General features: G+C 43.6%; 1 long non-coding RNA gene across 3 annotated transcripts in view; it reads right to left on the bottom strand.

Annotated features, from left to right (window-relative positions):
- Positions 1 to 16,498, bottom strand: part of LOC141567871 (uncharacterized) — a 207,329-nt gene extending 190,831 nt beyond the window's left edge. For all 3 annotated transcript variants that reach the window (XR_012490810.1, XR_012490808.1, XR_012490809.1), the window contains exon 1: positions 16,206 to 16,498. This is a non-coding gene — a long non-coding RNA (uncharacterized LOC141567871). The remainder of the gene's footprint in view (positions 1 to 16,205) is intronic.
- Positions 16,499 to 22,076: the final 5,578 nt, after the last annotated feature.

Genomic DNA, 22,076 nt, shown 5'->3' with positions numbered 1-22,076 from the left:
TATGATTTACTGTATATAAATTATACCTCAATAAAGCTGTCTTTTTCAATTTCGATTTCAAACAAATGAGTTTTAAAAATAAAAGAAGAGTGGTCTGAAAAGATGTCAATATCCCCAAGAGGAATCACGCCTTAAGCCTTATTAGCCAATATCTTACTGGGGAAAGAGAATGAGAAGTGATTCTTAAGGACAAACAAACCTCATAATTTTTCCAGCAACTTGCCCTAATGACATACTTACTAGAGAATCCAAAATTCTGACAAAAGCTTTTACAATGCCATGTAATACTGAGTCCACTCAGGGACCCTTCCTTTTCACCCAAAAGGTACCACTCAAGCCTATTTGGAATGAAAGACTGGGTACTACCTGGCCTGAAGTAATTTTTCTCATTATTTATGCCCCTTATCATTTATTTCTCTCCTCTCTCCACCCACTTCGCCAAAAGCAAGAATCAACCAATTCCAGAGGGAAAAAAAAAAAAAAAACAGGATAATCTCCTGGATCCCAATTCGTCAGTCACCTTCATCTCTCAGATGATACTTCCTGGGAATCAGGAAGTCCTGTCACCCTTGGAAACAGTTTTGTGCCGGGCTCCAGAGTCGGGACCCCGGCCTGCTGTGTGGATGGGGTCTCACCTTTATGCCCCACCCCCTCGGCTCACTGACCTACAAAAAGGACATTTGGTCCCCAGTGAAAGCGTTCTTGGGCTTGAGGAAGTTCAGCTCTACGATTCATGTCAACTGGAGCCAACTACTACTGCTCAGAAATGAAGGAAAAACTCCTGAGACGGAGGAAATAAAAACATGTAATATCCTCCTATTTTCAAAACAGCCTTCTAAAACGTCCTCAGCCCATGAGCTTGCTATTATATGAGCACGGCATGGGTGCCCAGTGCTGGCAACTGACCGACTCAACTGGGAGCACTCTCTGTTAAAGCCAAGTGGAGTGAGGGAAGGCAAGGATACTGACTCTCTCTGCACTCTTTTTATTAAAAAGGTAAGGGGTTTCTGGCAGAGTCGAATTTCTAGAGAGGACTCATCAATCAGCCTGGGGAGACCATTTCAAATCCTGCTTCCTGTCAGATAGCATCCTAATTTATGATGAAATTGAAGGTGAGTTCTAATGCACTGAGACTCGGCCACTTGGCCAGCCAGCTAGCAGAGTGTGGGCAGCCCTCAGCAACCTTGACCTCCCTGCACTGAAATGAGAGGAAACTGTGACCTGGAGTTGACATTTCCTCACAGCATCGCCCAACTTTCCCAACACAGGGACCACAACCCACTGATAATACGGCTTTGAAGTGTCTGGCGCAGGGCCAGGAAACATTACAAGTGTCCTTTGGAGAATATCTGTTTTAGATTACTCCCAGTTTATAGGAAGCCACACATGCTAACTTTAGCCTTTCTCCTGCCTCCAGAATATGGGGATTTCAGGCTGACTGATCTTAGGCTCGCTCTTTTGGCTCAGACCTAAATGGCAAGCCTACTGGGTTTGGGTGTTTTTGTTTGGATTTCTTTCCCCCTTCTGTGCTGCATTCCAACCCCACATACATTTCTCTTCTTCAGCTCTTCACTCCAACTATTTCAGGTCATAATTCCCACATCCATGGGACTTTCTGTTTCTCATCATGTGACATTTATTCAAAAGGTGTTTCTGCAATGGAAACCTAAATCTACATCAACTAAGGCACACTCAAGTCCCATATGACAGAGAAGTACCAGCCCCAAATGTCCATAGTGCTGAGTACCAGTCCCGAATGTCCAAACACTGCTTTAGAGTGATGGGAAGAAAAGTGGTACCTTGGGCCAAATTCGGGAGAGTAGGAGAAGGTGCAGCGTTTACAAGAGTATGGTAAGCTCTGCTTTATGTATTCCATGTTTCAGAGTAGTCATCCTACGTACAGGTCGAAATGTTCCTCAACTGACAATGCAGAAATTATGCGAACATAAACTTATCAACTTGTTTGGAACAGCAGAAGACCTTGGATTTTGAAAACTCACCTGAACCCAAAGCTTCACTTAAACCTTGGCACCACCACATACTCTCAAAGGGTTTTCAGCAAATGTATCAGAGTCTCTGATCCTTGGTTTCCTCTGCACAATAAAATTATTCTCATGTATTTACAGTGAGGGGTAAATGAAAAATATGAGAAAGCCTGGCACAATGCTTGGCACAAATTCGGTGTTCAACAAACATTTTTCTTTACTGCTTCTGAAATTAATATTGCATATTTTTTCACAGTGTATATTTATTGAGTGCCTAGTATGTGCCCGGCACCTATTAGAAAGGGAGAGGCCGTCGATGGTCCTCTGTTAATTAGCTAATGACTAAGGAGGTTCAACACACACGTTAAGGAAACTAAACAGAAGACGACTTCCCAGAAGACCACGCCAATATGCTTGGCCAGTCTGGGTCAGTCCTGGAGATACCACCCCAGATCTCAAGTTGGGGCCTGAGGGGAGAGGGTGCAAGTCCCCTTGTCAGAAAGAGACCGAAGTGATTCAATGACGGCCAGAACTTCATGTACCTTCCACTGCCTTGACCCTGAACGAGAGCTGTCCAGTCAAAAAGCCATTCTTGCATAACCCTAGATCCAGAATAATCCAGAAGTGGACAGTGTCCATTTAATTGGATATGATAATACCCAGTGGCACTCATATCTACAACTGGTGTTATCAAGAGAAAATGGGTAGGGTATCCCTTACTAGAAAATGAGTCAAAAAATTGGGGGGGGACAATTATGATCAATTGTATGTTTTTCAACCTCAGGTCTTGTTTTATAGGCTTCCTAGGCAATTACTGATCCTTGGGTATGCGGCAGCCACTAGACAGCACTGGGACTAAAACTAAGAGGCAAGACCCTCGGCAATGAAAAGTTGAGAACGGATGCAGGGGGATATGACATAGAAATCAAAAGGCAAATCAAAACCATGTAGGCTATACAAAGTGCTGTGTGCTAAGTCTGCTTTTTCTTCCCACCCCCTCACTATCCCCACCAGGGCTCTCTGAGTCACCACCCATTTCGTCTTGGGACCTCTGCAATGCAGGATTCTCTGTTCAACAAATCCATCTAGGGCTGACTTCTTCTCCTATGTACACTGGTGATGGAAGAACGACTAGAGACAATTTCTGTGCACAGAGAGCTTTCAGTGTTCATAATGAAAAAAAGGCCTAAGAACCCACACAGAGAAGCATGTGACGATCGTGACTTGGCTGAGCTATGTGAATTAATACATGGGCAGTTGCATAAAAAAAAGTTCACAAACCTTTTTCATTCTCTGCCTAATTGATTCTTCCCCCAAATAATTTAGGAGCTTCTTTGACAAGCTGTTGAATTCACAGGAGAGCCATTGAAAATCACTTAGAGACTAAATAAAAACAGTAGTAAACATAGCAGCTTCCGAGATACTTAAAGCCCTTTCCTGCATACATGTCCTCTGATCCTATGTATTTTGTCTCATAAACTAAAAACACAAGCATGCCTTCTGCCTACTAGGTCTCTTAGAAAGATTCTTCTTGGAAGATTTGGACTTATCTCTGAGTTAACCTCTGGATTTGGACCAGTCGTATCTTTAATTAAGAGTGCGATCCCCCGGTACGTACCCCCTGGGGGCTCCCACACCAACAATCTGTTTGGCTTGGCTGACCTTTGCCAGTGAGTGGCTTAGAAACCTCACATCACCTACTGTTCGTGTCAGCATTGGGCCCAGGCTAATTGTTTCACATGCTGAGCCATCAAGGGCATCTGATTCACTGTCATCCTACCTGCCATGGGCAAGTCAGTCCTTCCACATCTGGTTCTTATTCCTGGCTGACACTAAGTGTGTTGTGTGGTTTTTACCAACCTACAACCTCCCTGAACTTTTTCTGTATTATCACCAATTAAAGAGTAAAAGTAATTCCCTCTTTCCAACGCCAGGGTCTAACATTTACTTAATTATAAAGATTACAGTTTGGCTGAGGACGATAGGATTGGGGAAAAAGATCTCTATAACAAGGTAATCTACGCTTCCCCCCTTAAAAGCCATTCCCAACACACAATTAATACATCAACGAAGTATGTGCAACCATATTATAAGTTGCATCTTCTAAAGAAAAATTGTTCTAGTTCCATATATGATGAGCAAAAGTTAATCATCTGTACAGTAATCCCCCGTTACCTACGGTTTCGCTTTCTATGGTTTCAGTTACTAACGGCCAACCACGGTCCGAAATAGTCAATGGAAAATTCCAGAAATAAACAATGCATAAGTTTTAAATTGTGTGCCACTTTGAGTAGCATGATGAAATCTCTCCAGTCCTGCCCCATCCTGCCCAGAACGTGAATCATCCTTTTGTCCAGCGTCTCCACACATAGAAGCCCCCCACCCATTGGTCACTCAGTAGCCATCTCCGTCATCAGATCCACTGTCATGGTATCTTAGTGCTTGTGTTTAAGTCACCCTGATTTTACTTGCTAATGGCCCCAAAGCGCAAGAGTAGTGATGCTGGCAAGTAGGATATGCCAAGAGAAGCCATAAAGAGCTTCTTTGAAGTGAAAAGGAGAATACAGTACAATAAGGTATTGTGAGAGAAAAAGAGACCACATCCACATGTTTTATTATGTATATTGTTATAATTTCCTATTTTGTTATTAGTTATTGTTAATCTCTTACTGTGCCTAATTTCTAAATTAAACTGTATCATAGGTGTGTATGTACAGTATAAAAACAGTATGTATTGTTTTTATAAAAAACAGTATGTATTGGGTTCAGTACTATCTGTGGTTTCAGGCATCCACGAGGGGGAGGGGGGGTCTCAGAATGTATTCCCCATAGATAAGGGGGGACTACTGTATATTCATTCAGCAAATATTTGCTGAACATCTATAATGTGTTATGAAGTTCACCAGATGTAAAGAAGCATAGCGGGAAATCCCTTTTCGTAACAGGAGCCACAGACACAAACCAGTTACTATGATAAAATGTTAGAAATGCTATGACAATTGTATGTACAAAGTACCCCGTGCACAGACAGAGCAGATTCAGAAAGGAGACGGCATTTGAACTTGGCCCTAAAGGTATGGAGGCATGACCAGGCTGGAGAACAGGCACAGCGTGGACAAAGGCAGATCCATTCCAGGCTGGGAATCCTGAGGAGCCCAGGCTGTTAGAGGAGACTGGGCAGGCAGTTAGCAAAGAGCAGCCGATCAATCTGGAAAGTTAGCCTGGAGCCAGATAGTAAAAGTCATACCAAATAGATTTTACTTTATTCTCAAGGCAGTGGGGAGCCATCAAATACTTTTCAGCCTGGTGGAGTGAAGGAGAGAGAAAAGCGAAAAAAAGACGTTTAATCCAAAGTCACAAGTCACTGAAACAGGAGATGCTATTAATGACAGTCCCCAGTGGATGCACTGGGGTGCGGGAGGGGGAGGAAGAGAAGGAGTGATGAGCTCATTTTTGGATCACAAACAGGAGTGTGAGCTGCAATTTGCACGAGGCCAGTCCAGTGGTCTCTCTTCAAATGAGTTACCCACTTGGTGTGGTGGCTTTAGGGTTCCTAAGAGTTCAAAGTTTCCAGGGCGTTTCAAGCACCAGCCCTAAATCATGGACATGGCTTAAGTGTTGGGCATTGTGTTCTATATTCGTTTATCACTTTTATCTGTCTTTCCTTTAGAATGGTGTTTTCACTTTAAAATGTCTTTGGGTGCTTATTTGTATTTCCTAGGAGGGTGAAAGTTAAGTCAGGCCTGTGTTTCATCGCTTTGGGCCAAGTGACTGGAAAGAGACCCGAATAAAGCCTAGAAAAAAGGCAACCATCAGAGTTAAGACTGAACCACTTTTGTGCATGTATTTCTGAGCCCAGAATCAAGCTCATCTTTATGTGGGTTTAAGATGAGGTTTACAATCACTTGAATGGGACAATGTAAAAAGAGAGAGATGCTAATAGTCAGGAATCTGTCCCTTGGTCCAGTCTTTTCTGGAATGGCCTCTTCAATTAATTCCCAAGAACCTTCTGATGTGTTTTTATAAATGAACAGCACATATTCCAATGGAGAAGGGTCCGATGGCATCTGCTTCTCGTCAATTCAATGGGAAATGGATGGCCAGAGTTATGTTGGAGACGGTGCTGGGTGGTCTTCAGTTGGGGGTCCAATAAATCTTCCAGATGACAGTGACCGTCCAACCTGCCTATTTCTCCACCCTCATCTCACCCCACTTGCCCACACACATCCTTTTTGTTCCAGCCACACTGCACAGTGTTCCGTTCCACCAATCTGCTGTTCTTTCATATCCCTGGACTACTGTATCTGTACCACTGCCCAAAATGGCTTCCCCACACATCCCTTCTCTGCCTCGTTAAGTCCTACTTGTCTTTCATCTGGAATAACAGAGATAATATTCACCCATGTGACCTTGGAGAATCCAAAGAAGCCATCCACATTGTGTTCTTAGAACAGCATCTGGCCTGTTGTAAGCACTCAATACATTTCAGCTATTGTCATTACTCTTCTTTCTAGATTCAATTCAAGGATCACTACTCACAGGGAACCTTCCATGGATTCTTTCCTTACTATTAGGTGCCCATCCTATATGTTCTCATTGCACATTGAACATGTCTCTATGCCAATAACAACAATAAATAAGGACTAGGACTTGGGGACTGCCATGTGCAGACACCGCCCTAAATTCTTACGATAGTAAATCCTCACAATAATACTATGAGATAGTTGTACTCTTATTCCCATTTTAGAAACAAGCAAACAGGCAGCTCAAGCTTTTTTTAACCAAGGACTAACAGCTAGTCAACAGCCGAATCAGAACACAGAGTTCTCTGGTTTGAGAGCCAATGGCCTATACTTTATCAGGCCAAATGTTATTTGCTATTTCTGTTGTTCTCTTATGACGCCCCACTACATTGAAAGTTCTTCAAGGACAAAGATCTCTTTCTGTTGTTGCTGTTTTTCCCAGACTCTGGCCCTGTGCCTGGTACAAAGTACTTGCTCAATAAATGTTTGATAAAGTATTACATATCCAAATTCCCACCACACAAAAAAGGAAATAAAGACTGGAGAGTCTTATCAAAATAAGTGGATCACGGAGGTGGTAGTTCCCATGTCATGCCTGCATTTTGTGGTTAAGACCAGTCTCTGGTCTTAACTTGAGAGGTTCTGCCCGACTAAAATTCAGCTGCCACCACAGCCTCATAATTCTCATAAACAAAGGTACAGTGTGTCAACGGCTGCACAAATCCAACAGAGGAAAGTCGTTGGACAGATGGCTGGTCCCTGTGAAAAACCTAGGTAACAAGGAAACCAACCAGAGCCTATCTCCTTTCTGCCAATCTATGGCCATCACTCCCCTCAACTCCAAACGCCCCTCCCAGGTACCCCGTTTACCACACCCAGGTGGGAACACAGCACATGCTGTCTCCACATTCCTCCAATTCTCGGGCAGACTGTTGAAACTGCATAAGCATGTCCTTCTTCCTATGTTAAGCCCGATTTACCCTCTATGTTTCATGGTTACAGTAACATGCATGTTGGGAAATAGAGCCTGTTTAGAATGATTTGAGGAGAAAGCAGGCAGATGGCGAGTCTAGACAATGAGTGAGAAAAGTACAGACAGGACATAGAGACAGTGGTTTCATGAGGTGCTATTCACTGTAGCAAAGATGTGAAAAGGTCGTTAGAGGAGGATTCTGGGGACGGGGAGGGCTTTTAAAAGATGGATATTATTAGGACTAGTTTAATGTGCTGATTGGAATGAGCCAGAAAAGAACAACAACTGGTGGAGACAAAAAAGGGGTAAATGGAGTCAAGTGCTTCAGAAGGAAAGAAGCAATGGGATCCAGGAGAGAAATGGGGGACATTATGTGTATAAGAGCCCACTGGATATAGATGCGGGTATACAGGTGGAGCTGGAGTAATTCTCATCTGGTTCCTTCTATATTCTCAGTGAAGTGCAAGATGAGCTAACCGTGAGGGTGAGAATGGGAAAGTGAACTTGCTAGGAATGTGTGGAGTTTGATCAGACAGAGAGGAGGGTCCTTTTGAGATCTGTTATCATCGTCAATAATGTAATTCTCTCCATTAACACTCAGGGGCTCAGATTCAGGGGCAGTACCGTTAGCTGTAGTTCTACACGCTGGGTCCTACACTATGTGCGTCAAATCCAAAAGGAGCGAAAAAGCTGGGCCCTCCCTTCATGGAGCTTATAAAGCCCTTGGGAAAAAATTAACACAACTAGAAACAAACCCAGCAACGTATAAAATAGGCGGTATCATTCAAGTCTCTTCACTCGATTGTTTTTATTAGTCATCTAATATGGAAATGGTAGTGCAGACAATCAATTTAAAAAAACAATCAAAAAGATTTATAAATGAATGAGTGTGGCTGTGTTCTGATAAAACTTTATTTATGGAGACTGAAATTTTAATTGCATATACTTTTCACATGTTACGAAATGTCAGTCTTCGTTTGATTTTTATTCAACGGTTTAAAAATGTAAAAATCATTCTCAGCCTTCAGGCCATTTAAAAAAAAAAAAACAGACAGCAGACTGGATTTGGCCCATGGGCCATAATGTGCCAAGCCCTGTGCTAGAGCACAGTTAGGTACTCAGAGCTGCAGGGAAATTTGTAGCCAAATGAGAACAAGCATAGTCAATTCACATCAGCTCGACAATTATTGAGCACCTGATGTATACAGGCACCATGCTCAAAGAGTCTAAATTGCTCAGAGTTCCTGTGGATTTACTGAGTAAAAATTGCAAAGACAAGTGAACTAGATGTCCCATGTGGTTTGTACAATGATCTCACATTTGCATCAGTTAAGTATCTGCTATGAAACTCCTCCACCCATGAAAGTTACCAGCTTCACAATACAGAGCATGTTTCAAAGGCGAAGGACAGTAACCTGCAGTGTCTGCTCCATGCAGTATTTTTAAACATCCGTAACTTTGTTATTTTGAAACCAAGTTTCTTCAAACAAGGCAGAGCACACATTCCTTACTCAGGGTTATGTACCAGGAAGGCCAAGTTTGAAATTTCCAAACAAAGCTGCTTTTGAGTAATCCGAAGACAAAAAAAGCATTTGAAAATTTTCTGAACTGCTGAAAAAATGCATTTTTTTTCCACCTTTAGATAACTCTGAAATGGGTAAATGGACTTTGCTTTACTTTCCAAAATAAATCCATTTGGGAATGAAATTTAGTAAGAGAAGCCAGAGAAATCATCCATGGGTTCCATTAATTGCCACTGATGTCAGGGGCTTTAAAGAAAGAAAAAAAAAGAACTGGGAATCAGAAGACTTGGGTTTCTAACTCATAGTTGGCTGCAATCCCTTCTCATTAGTACACATTCCCTGTCAAAATGGGCCCTAAACAGGTCCTGGTAGGATATAGGAATATCACCATGCAAACATCTTTGATAATGCAATGTCCCCATTAATTCTGATAATGGTGGGAAGTCAGAGCTCAAAAGAGTGACAAGCGTGGCTTGGCATGGTGACCATGCAAGTGGGGAGTGCACTCACCTCGGAAAGGGGTGGCAGGATAGGACCGGACTAATGAAATAAGTCAATATATCAGGATATGTGAGCCAATTCTCTCAATGCAAAAGAAAGGATGTATAAATATGGAAAGAGAGGAAGCCAGAACATACTCTGTGGTGTTGAGTTGGTACTGGACATATCCACGTAAATTCATAATTTCCAATAAGAGATAATAGACAGTAGAGGTGTAAATGGGTGTACACACGTGTATTGTGTGTCTGTGTATGTGTACCTGCACACATATACCCTCTAGCTCTGTCCACTGTGAGGGCCTGGGAGCAGCAACATCCCCAAAACCAACAGCACAGCAAGGACTCTGATCTTCTAAATACCATCCAACACTAAAAGCAATCAGGAAAGTATAAGATGAGCCTGGAGCCAGAGGCAAGGAAATACTCAAAAATTGATGGAACATGACAAACAGACACAGAAGCCAGATTGAAGAGGTTCCCAATGGCTAAGCCTGGGATAATATGAGCATCAAAATAAATGATAGCAACAAAGGTAACAACCATCGGACAAATAGGAAACCGGAAGTCCATCCAGCTATAAATAAAGAAATGAAGAAATAAATTAAAAGTTGGATGAAGAATGGGATGTCTACACAGTTTTAAAGTAACTCCCTACAACATGTGTATGAATTGCAAAGAACGTTTGGAGAGAATTGCTAAGAAAAAACTGGAAAAAAAAATGTTTACAGTAGAGAAGTCCAGCACACACCACCATCATCAATAACTTAATCAAGTTATGAAAATGACCGTCATCAGTAAAAGACCAGTTGAAATTGTCTACCACCTGATAGGATGCAATAATGAATGACTGACAGGCAGAAAACGGCAGGAACAAAGAAGTTACGCAAGGTGGGGGGTGGGAGATGAGGGTAAGGGGGATCAAATATATGGTGATGGAAGGAGAACTGACTCTGGGTGGTGAACACACAATAGGATTTATAGATGATGTAATACAGAATTGTACACCTGAAATCTATGTAATTTTGCTAACAATTGTCACCCCAATAAATTAAAAAAAAAGAAGTTATGCAAGGAAAAAAACAAAACAAAAGCAGGTTGGATATGGCAAAGTCACTTTGCTACACCAAACAAAGCTTGTACTAGACCTACCACATAGTGGAAATGTCACCAACATGAGAAAGAACCAATATTTCAATGAACTATGAAATTTTTTGCCAAAATTTTGAGTTAACTGGATAATTTTCAGCAAATCCAAAATCAACGTAAAAGGGAGCTAGGACACACTCCTTACCCACCACACCCACTTGCTCGAGGCAGAGTCAGATATCCGCCCCTGTCCTCTGTGGGCTCAGCCTGATCCTACCTTGCTTGCATTTGACTCTTTTGATCACAAAGAACAGAGTTTCACTCGAGTTGCCTTGGGAAATAAAGGTTTACTGTCAGAATGTGCACAGTAATAAAGAAAAAGGGAATGTCAGCCAGGAAGCTAGCCTTTGGGGCAATTCAGGGAAAGATGAACAACCAGGCCCCGAGGGGAAAACTGAATGGAGAGACAAACTGAAGGATTGTTCTAAATCCAAAGCAATGCTAGGGATCTCAGCAGAAAGATTTCTGGCTTTTCATTCTAAGGCCCTGCCCTTAACCTCACTCAGCTACTCTGCTTTTTCTGCTTTTCTGTATGTTTCTTCGTTTACCTCTCCTCCCACTGGGAATGACTTATTCATGCTCTTCTCTCCCTTAGTAGCCCTGCCTGGTCATTAACTCAGCTTCCTCATAACCTCACCTTGCTCTTGACATCTCATGACTACAGCCCTACGTCACAGTCCACTTTTCACATTTCCGCACCTTCGGTTCCCTGCCATTGCCAAAAGTTGCTCTGCTTCTCAATTACACATTCCTAAGAACGACGTACTGACTGGGGCAGCTCTTTCGGCCAGGGCATCTTAGCTGTTCTAGACGGAGCAGCAAGCAGCCTTCCAGTTGGTGCCTTTCTGTTGTTAACCTAAAAACAAAATGCCAAATTGAGAGGCATCGAGCATTTAGTTGAGATCACAGAATTGCAATTCCGGGGCACAGATTTAGGCAGAAGCCCAAATTGTGTCCCAATTACAGAGTGAAGGCAAGGTTTTTTAATGAGAAAATGAAGGGAAATGATTACATGAATAGAAGAAAGAAATTTCTATTGGTGTTACTGGTTCTATCTTCAGAGAATGTCTATAAGCATCAGTCTTTGTGGTCAAGGTGTCTGCTTTCCTGTTGGCTTTACAAGCAGTTGCTTGGAAGATGACATTGCTCTGGCCCCATCCAAAGGATATTTTGCACGGTTTAAACATTCCCAAGATTCAAGGAGTAAGACATACAAGCAATTCCTCTAGAATGGCTGCTCTGGCTCTATTTCAAAATGGCTCCACTCATGTCAACTTTTCACACTATCTTTACTTAGTGCCTGGGAAGATAAAGACACATGTTTCAAAGCATGGGACCACCCGAACAGCAGGAGCTGAGATTGGGAGAGCATCCCTGGGAGGGGGCTGTGAGCAGGCCTGGTCCGTGGTTACATGTTCAACACTTAGAACTGAGCACTGACACATTTGTTGAATGTTTTGACTACTGTACTGTACTTTAACTGGCTTCCTTTGTAATCTCGGGTGTCTTAGTTCATGCCTCTAAAATCATTATTCTGAGAAGGCTCCCACAGACCACCAGACTGCCAGTAGGCTTCATGGCACAAAAGGTTTTAAGACCCCCTGCCCTAAACCCAGATCGTTTTGAGGGTATGGATTGTGACTCATTCACTTCTGTGCCCCGAGGGTCCAGGACAAGCCTAGCATGGAATAGGCACTAAAACATTTGCAGAAACAATGACTACTTATATCCCTAGCATTAAAAACTATGCCTGGCCCACAGAAGGCCCTCAATGGACGTGTTTAAATGAATAACTCCACCTCTGAAGCCCCAGCTTGCTGGCCCATCCCTTCCTTCCTTGAGTCTCATCCAGTTCCCTCTTCACCCTGCGGCATACAGAGGAATCATTTGTCAAATAGGCGGGTACAGTATCAACAATCAATTTCTACAACAATGCAGAATCCTTAGTCCCTTGTAAATTACTTCAATGATAAACAGTAGGTCTTGATGTGAAGGGCTGCCAGATTAACGAAGAATTCCAGAATCCAATGAGAGGTTTCTAATATCTGGAGGGTCTCCTCTACGGGGGATTCTCCAGGACTGGGGATAGGCTGGTTATTTAGCCCTCCGTGTTCCAGGCTCTGCACAGCACATATTTTCAAGCCAGCTGGTGAGACAGACGCAGTGAGGCAATCTAAGGACTTGGACAGATTTCTTTGTGTGCAGAGTTAATTGGCTCATATGGAGATTGAACCTGTGACCTTGATTTCCTTAGTCCCATAGCCTAACCTGCTGAGCTCATCAACTTGACCACTTGAATGGACTCAGAGCCTCCCAGGGAAGGCGCACATAGGACAGAAGACATACACAGGAAGCCATGGGCATACAGAACGAAGCAGAGGGAAAATTCTTGAATCACATCCTTGATACTTCCCTTCCTGCTGACAAAAAGGGCAAAGGGCTTCAACGTTACCACCTCCTTCCTTACTCCACCCAAGCCCTGACCCTTGAGTATCTGATAGCAATGGGCAAGAAAGGTCACGTCCTCAAGTGCCTTGCAAGATTTCTGGCAATGATATGAGGAAGAACAAATCCAGATATTTTTGCTATGATATAGTTTGAGTTTTCTTTTGCCAACTTTATATGACCTTTGCTTTTGATCCACCCAGAGACTATAGGAGGACCATGGTTCACATCCTTCTATCCCTCCCCAAGAAAGCCCTTCCTGACTGGAGGAAGGGACTGTCGAGAGCTCTAATGTGCCCCAACAGAGGGGGACTGACAGGTGGCTTTGGATGCACAAGAAATAGTACTAGGCATTTCACATCTGTTATTTCGGTTAATTCACAGGGATGGGTGTTTAAAAGCTAGTTAAAACACCCTCCTTCTAACCTGCCACCCTAATTAGTCCTTAAAAGTTACAGGATGTATAAGCTGGATACATTCGTAAGTCAGGAGAATGAGCAAGTTCACAAAATAACACATCTGCTACGTAATTCTCACTCGGGATTGATTTATCAGACTATCCCATTATCACAACTATCATGCAAGAGAAACGGTCAACAGGATACTGAGATTTTAGGGGTTTATTTAGGCATGTATTTGTGCCAGGAATGCCCTTCATGCTACTGGAACCGTATGAAGTTTGAAGTTGACTGGAGTAGATGAGAGTTCTGGGAACCATGCTACTCGTGAGATGTCATAATTTGACAAGTGGGCAATAAACAGATAGGATAACCATACTTCCCAGTCTGCCCAGAACGGCCTTGTATCAATGCTGGTTATCCCAGCGTGTCCTCTGTTTTTCATAGTGTCCTCTTTCACGCTCAAATCAGTCCCAGTTTGCCCAAGCATGGGTCGAAGACTCATATTGTTAAGATATCAGTTCTACTGAAAATGATCTATAGAATAAATAGAATTTCAAATTACAATTCCAGCAGGCTTTTTTGTAGAAACTGTCAGACTGACTCTAAAATTCACAGAGCAATACAAAGGACCTAGAAGAACCAAAATGACTTTGAAAAGAAAAAAATAACAAAATTAGAGGTTTAACACTACCTTAGTTTAAGACATCGTAAACCTATAGTAATCAGCGCAGTGTGGTATTAATGTGAATATGAACAAACAAAATCAGTGAAACAGAATAGAAAGTCCAGAAGCAGATCCGTATATATGGGAACAACTGATTTTTTACAAAAGTACAAAAGCAATCGCGTGGAGGAAAAAATAATCTTTTCAACAGTTGGCTATGCATATGCAAAAAAATTGAACTTTGATCCACACCTTGCACTGCACGACATATAAAAATGTACTCAAAATGGATCACAGACTTACAGGGAAATCTAAAACAGTAGAACCTCTAGAAGAAAACACAGGCGAAAACCTGACTTTAGACCTAAAAGAACAAATCGATAAAAATCAGATTTTATAAAAATCAAAAACGTTTGCCCTGTGAAAGACACTGTTAAAGAATGAAAACGTAAGCCACACACTCAGAGAAACTATTTACAATCATATATCTGTCTGATAAGGGACTTGTTATTTAGGACATAGAAAGAAGTCTCAAAACAGAAGAAAACAAATCTGTTTTTGTTTTGTTTTTTCAATGGGCAAACGATTTTAACAGACATTTCATCGATAAGATACACAGTGGCAAATATGCACATGAAAAGATACTCATCGTTAGCCATGAGCAAAAACCTAATTAAAACCGCAGCGAGATACTATTATACTACACACCTGTTAGAACGTTGAAAATTAAAAATACCATACCAAGTGTTCATGGGGCTGTTGCGGAACTAGAACTCTTGTATACCATTGGTAGAAATGTAAAATTTACTTTAGAATGCAAAAATACTTCAGGAAGTACGTTAGCTGTTTCTTAAAAGGTGAAATATAGATCTACTGCGTGATCCAGACGTTCGGCTCCTGAGTATTTACCCAAGAGCAAAGAAAAACATATATCCACGCAAAGCATTCTCCATGAATGTTTATAGTGGCTTTATGTGTGATGGACAAAAAACTGAAAACAACCTAAATGTCCATCAACAGGTGAACAGACAAACAAGCTGTTAGTGACCCATACAATGGAATACCACTCAGCAATAACAAGGAATGAAACTACATAGACTATTGATACAACACAAAATGAATCTCAAAATAATTATGCAGAGTGAAAGAAGTCAAACCAAAAAGAGTACCTACTGCATTATTTCATTTATATAAATTTCTAGAAAGTGCAAACTAATCTACAGTGACGAAGGTCAGTGATTGCTTGTGGAGTGGGCAGAGGGCCAGGGTCAGAGAGAGGTGGAAAGGAGGGTATTATCAGAGGATGTGCAGAAACTTTGAGGAGGAGGTAAGGGTATATTCTCTTGATTGTGGTGCTAGTTTCATGGTTTCAACGGTATATACATATCAAAATATAAAAATGGTACACAATAAATAGGTACAGCTTATTGTATGAAAATTGTACAGTCATTAGACTGTTCAGAACATTTGTGAGTAACTTATCCCAGATCTCATACGAGTAAGTGGTAGAGTTGGGATTTGAACCCAGGCTTCTGGCTCCAGAGCACAAGTTCTTAACCATCTAAGCCACTTAATAGCATGTAAGAAAGTGTGGCTGTTACTACTACGGTTGTTATTATTATCTGGGGCTAAGCCTCTCTCTTCCTTCATGGACATGGACACTGGACCCACAGAAGCAAAAGGGCTTGTCCAGGCTCCCCTATGACTGAGCAGCAACCCTGAGACCATCCTTGCGTGTCCTGACGCCCAAGCCCTTTCTCGTCCATGAAGCCCCTAGCCAGAGTCAGCACAGGACACCCCAAATCCTCGCACCACCACTTACTGGGTGAGTGACTTTGGAGCACTTACACAACACAAATCTTATTTTCTCATTGCTATACTAGGGAGGTAATAAAAAGAAAGTGCCCTGGTTTGGATAAAAAAAATTAAAAGGTCACTTGAGCATTATTTGACCTTGTCATAAAAGATCACCAAAACGGAGCAGCACACATTAAAAGGAGAGGTGAAGAACCACCAAAACCCAGCGTTACCCCTTCCGTACTTACCCAGCCTGGCCTCTGAGAACTGTGTTGCCGTTATAAGCCGCCACAGCTGTTTGTCCACCTGTCCAAACACACTCCTGGAATCCCACCAAGAAGTGCGGAGAAATATAATGGTCCAGTGAGCCCATGTTTTGTGTTGACTGCCCGGGAAGTGCACGCCTTAGAAAACCATCGGGTATTTGTCTCCCCAGGACTTCAGGTAGCCAATACTTTCATAATGAGATCTATATTTCTGTAACAACACGGTATAGGAAAAGTCTTGGCAGCACCTCAGGTATTTCTTCCCCTCACTTGTATTCCTTTCACTTTCTTTATTTTCACTACCTAAGTTCTACAAGTGGAGATAGTGAAGGAGGCCTCCCTTATGTCCCTTTACACTTCTCTCTCTCTCTCTCTCTCTCTCCTTACACACACACAGACACACACACATGCGCGCACACACGCTCCCACAAACACAGCATGAGAATGGTTTAGGTAACTTTCTCTTTTAGTTTTGGGTTCCCCTTTAAGAAAATTGTAAGACATGGATTCAAGTGCAGCTTATCTGGGAGGGAATCCCAAGAAACACTGACAGGGGAGTGGAGCAGTAAGATAGGGAAGGGAAAACAGCCAGTAAGAGGTTTATTTTCAAGCAAGTCACCTCTGTGGACAAGTGAAGCTTAATCCCGCAGGTGTCTCTGGGAGCCAGTGTAGAAATGCCCCTCAGAGTTATGCCACCGTGTGGTGAAGGATCTGAGGTATTTGTACACCCACCCCCATACGTCCTTGGCTGACTTGATGTTGCCTTGGACAAGCTTAGTCTCGTGGAGGAGACAGACAATTAAAACAGTATCAACTCCTCAATGCCTGCTATATGTCTTCTTTAACTGTGAACCCCATCCTGACTCAGGGTAGTTCCCTGGCACTGAGAACCTTCTAGGCTGGAGGCCAAGCAGGAGGCCAAAGCAGGCTCTGGCTCCCAAGACAGACTCCAGGCAAAGAAATGCAGATGCTGGCATTTGGAAGTTGGTCAGCGTGCACTAAAGCGGTAGGCGTGAGGGTGGGACGCCAATCGTTGCTTTCCCAGGGGATGACAGCACCACTGAGAAAGCACTGACTAACATATTTAGTGTGGCGTGCTCACCAACAACTCATGGGCTCCCCCAGATTCCCAGCCATGTAACCAAAAGACTGTGAACAGAAGTGCCACGCATCGTTTCCAGGCAAAACCATTTATGAGTCAGCACGCAACCCTTCCACCGCATCTTCCCCTGCAACAGCAACCCAAAATCTCCACATTCCAGATGAGCTAGCTACAGGATGCAACCGGACTGGATCCTTCAGTTCCCACTGGGAAAGCAGTCGATATGGAAAGCTGCAGAACCCACAGCCAACTTTGAGAAACAGAAAAATAAATCTCTAGGTGTGTAGCCACAGAGATTTCCAAGTTTGTTCGTTATTGCAGCATCACTTAACATAACCTGTCTAATGCAGTTAAGACCTCTTGTCCTGATTTCAATTTTATCTGTTCATTCAACAAATAATTCAACATGCAATTACTATGTCCCAAACAATATTTTTGTCGCTGGGGATACAGCAATGAACAAAAGGACCAAACATGTCTGCCTTTGTGGGTCATAATAAGTAGTAGTGGGAAGTCACTCTCGCCGTAAAGGAGAAAAGTTTGTTTCTCCTCACAGTATCTGTAAGAGACACAATGGTAAGCAAGCATCCAAAAGGGAAAGCTATTCTGGCATCTCAATAGGCGGAAGTCAGTCAGTTGGCATGTGTAAGGCAAGGTGTCTGAGAAAAGGAAAGGAAAATACCAAGGCCAACACCAAGGCCAAGATCTCATTGCACATCACTTCAACATTTGTGGAATACTCTTGCGGACCTGGCTGTATGCTAGAAGGCGGAGGTCGGAAGGTAAATAAGAATAGGGAAAAAACACTCTGCTTCACAAGCTGAGTCCAGTGATTAAAAAGAAATGTAAACCCAGGTTAAATACTTTGATGGCTGCTCTGTGTCTTACTAAACTTTGAATCCCAGCGTGACACAGTGTAGATGCCCAAAAAACGTTTGTGTAATAGAATTGACCAATCATTGCACAACAGTTTTGCTTGATCTGAAAAGAAACGCCATGTGAAAAACCGACAAATCAGCCCGTAACCCTGTACATCCTCAACCTCATCAATTCCACTTTTGAGTATTTTGAATACATTCAAAATATCAGCGTTTGAATGCCTGTGGAGACCAGGCCTCTGGTTTCCCATGTCACTGTGCACTGAGCCGCCTACTGAAAGGTCTTGCTCTGGGGATAGGAGCATCAAAGGCCTAACAGCTGTTCAGAGCTTAACTTGAACTTGCAAGCTGGACAGCATAATCTGTAAGGTGGAATGTTAGCCCTGGGGTCTGACATTCAGTCAGCAGCTTCCCATTTGAAGCACGTCCGATCTACAAAGGTCACTGCAAGTCCCTACCGGCCATTTCAGAGACTTGCGAGCATATCAAGAAACGTCAATGCCTCTAGCATGGCCCCCCTTTTAAAGAGAAGGAAAGTGCATCCAGACAAGAGGTCAAATTGGTGTATGTGTTAAATCCTAAGGTCTCTTGTTGCCATAGCCTCACACCAGTGCTGTTGTCAGCCACTTAGATGCCTCCGTCCTTTTGGAACTCTTGGTTTCTGTAATCACTGGGCAGATCCTGGGGAAAGTCTTGGGCAGATTCCACTTCGGGGAAACTGACCAACTAGAAAGCTACCACATCCTTCATGAATGACCACGGTCCAAATGAACTAGAGCTGTAGAAATGTATGAACACTTACCATGTAGCAACACAACTTGGAGAGAGGCCGTTCTGCCCCTGGAAACAGGGCACCTGCAGCCTCTTCACGTTTCCAGGTGATACTACAAGTTCGGGAAATCTCTGGCCTGGGATCAGCCCTCCAGAGGGCTGTGGAGAAGGCAGGGCACTAATTCCCCTGATTGGACACTGTCCCTTCATCCATTTGGTCTTCATGTGTCCCCTCCACCCAGCCTGCACTCACTGGCCCCCACGTCTTGATGGCCCCCACAGCCAGTGCGTTCGCACTATTTAAAATGAAGGGTATCTGAAATGACCACTAGGAGTGACCAGCCCCTTTAACCTCAGGTAAATTTATCTTTCTTAGCCAAGCCCTGTCTGGCCAGTAAAGAGCTCTGTGAGGTCTAATGCGACACAGCATGAAGTTTAGCAATCTCTCTCTGTTCGATAGATCACCTACTCTGTATCTCACCCCAACAGTTGGAAATGATATAACCTGACCTTCTGATAAGCAGCAGAAACCAGTTGCTTCTCATGACGAATCATCTATTTTTTGAACTAACTGCCAAGCAAGCGAACGCTCCGTCAGAGCTCTGACTCTGTCAAACCATGTCTATTGATCTTTTCATCTTCCCCTGGTGCCTGGTTCTCTTCCTGGTCTACCCGCCCCCACCCATCACTTTAGCCCTCAGGAAAGAAAACTGGATTGTTTTTCTTTTCTTCATCCCCTCTCCGCCCAAATCCTCAGCCCTGTAGAACAGCAAACCACATCTTACCTACGTGGAATGCAGAAGAAATGTTTTCCTTCTGATATTAAAAAGTCCTCCCACCAATTAAGTAAACATTGGCCAGCCACAGAGCTGGCATGTTATTGCAGCGCATAGGAGAGGACAAAGCCAGGGCTTTTGCAGAGTTTTGTCAGAAGGAACCTTAGGCTTTGGCCTCAATTCCAGGAAAGAGAATGAAAACACTGTGCACGTGTCAGAATGCCAGCTGCAACCGTCCCCACGGATTGCTGCAGTGTCGGAGGATGTGACTGGACCACCTGATCGTCACCAACAGTGGGATGACTTCTCCTCGCAGACAGGATCCAGGCTCAGATCAAACACTGTGTTCTGGCGGGTTCTACTCTTGCGACAACAGGCCCAACGGTGTCAACAGGACATCTCCACAGTCCAGGGCTTTGCGAGTTGCTGAACAAAAGGCAGAGGGCCAGATGGTGCCACAGGGACCAGCCAAATACACATCTTTCCCCAATTCTTAGGGTTGTGACAGTCTCCGCCAAAACTCTAACACAGGAAGGTGGGACCGGGGAACACTTAAATGCATCTTTTCAGCGCCCCTGCATTTCAATATGGACAATTTGCGATTGTCTAAGATGAAGGTGAAACATTCATAAATGCATCCCTGAGCTAATGCAGACCCTTTGGAGGCTTCCCAGAGGGAATGGGACCCGCTGCTCCCATCCTGTGGCCTGACAGCAACAGGAGAGCCATTTCCACTCTCTTTTCTCCATGTCCCCATCCCTTTAAAAAGAGACAATTTCAGTTCTTCAATAGAGCCTCTAGGAGGACCAAGAAATAATAAGGTCCCCACGTGAAAAGTCCCCCCATTGTACCCATAGATATTTGGTCAATGGTTAATAAAATCACCCCAAACCAAGGTTTCCATTTTTCCCTGGGTTCTGAGTATGTGGTCACTTGTGCCCGTGGCATCCAAGGGCAAGTTAATTTTATTGAGAACATTTTTAGAAAGCGAGAATGTCAGAAGTCGACACCGCTCTCTTTCCAGCCTTCTATTCTTGGTAACATCATTAAATATCGGAGTTGCACCTTTTTTCAATCTAACAGCCATTCTATGGATCGCATTTGTTTTCCATCGCTGCCAAGGAGACAATCTGGCTCTCATCTCCTTTGAAGAAGCGCCCGTTGTGATGAGTCAGGCCTACATTGGGAATAATTAGGTCAAATAAATGAGCCCTTCCAGCTGCCTGTGGCACCACTCAACACCCATGCTGCAGATAAAGGAGACAGTGCTGGAGCGAAAGCAGAGTTTATCTGCTGTGAGTTACCCCCTCCTCTTGCCCAACTGATGTTATCAAAACCTAGGCAAGGTTAATTACAGCTCCTCTCATTGCATCTGGAAAAGTGAAAGCTGATCCATAAAATCGTGTGGCGGTCCCACTGCCTTTCCACCCTCCAGAAGGCTCCTGGCCCAGAAGGAAATACAATCCAGCTGGCAGACTCCGAACAGGCTTCTGCCTTGTGTCACAGTTACCCTTGTGGTCCCCCAGTCACCTTAGCCTGGGCTGTCACGTCCACTGGCAGGAGAAAAAGGAAATTCAGTGAGCTTGGAATCAGTCAGATGCCAGCTCTTGTTGGTACGCTACTCAAACTGATATCTGCAGCGCTGTTCAGGCGGGAGGCAGAGGTAGCCCCAGTTTGTTCACCATCTCATCCACGCCATCAGGAGACAGATCAGGGCCAGTTTAGAAACGTCAACCTGCTCCCTACATGAAAGAGCGCCCCCGCCCAGGTCTGGGGGAAGGAAGTGGGAGATGAAGAGGAAACCACTGTAGGATAAGTTAGCCAGTCTCATCACTCGGAGAGAGAAAATGAATCTTTCGTTCTCTTTCTCTCGCTCAGTCTCTCTCTCTCTTTGGAACTTTACGAAACCATCTGGTAATGACTATAATGTAAGAGCACTCAAGAGTCACACCACCAAATCCTACCAACCTGGAATTTCATACCCAACACTGGCATGGGTCACGGACCTCCTCCAAAGGCCGATGACGCATCTCTTCCTGTATAAGGCCGACCAGATCAGGTCCCTTTTCCTAGCAACAGGGTGTTCTACAGACCCTGCCACTCCCTTTTTAAACCTAAGCCACCGTCTGATGTCTCTCATGCAAATGGATTATCTTGCATTATACTTGCTTTGCTCTCCCAAAGGGGTGCCATTATTGTGGGGTTACTCTGGCTCCACAGGAAATGAGAAACAGTAATTGAGCGACTGCTAGGGGCCAAGGGCACTTTTCTGTCCCTGCCCCACCTCCGACGTAAACACACACTGGCCCTGCTGTCTCTCTTCTGT

This window comes from Rhinolophus sinicus, linkage group LG12 (assembly GCF_036562045.2).
Source record: "Rhinolophus sinicus isolate RSC01 linkage group LG12, ASM3656204v1, whole genome shotgun sequence".
Taxonomy (NCBI): Eukaryota; Metazoa; Chordata; class Mammalia; order Chiroptera; family Rhinolophidae; genus Rhinolophus; species Rhinolophus sinicus.
Note: the sequence above shows the minus strand (reverse complement) of the source record. Positions and strands in the feature narration are given on the sequence as shown.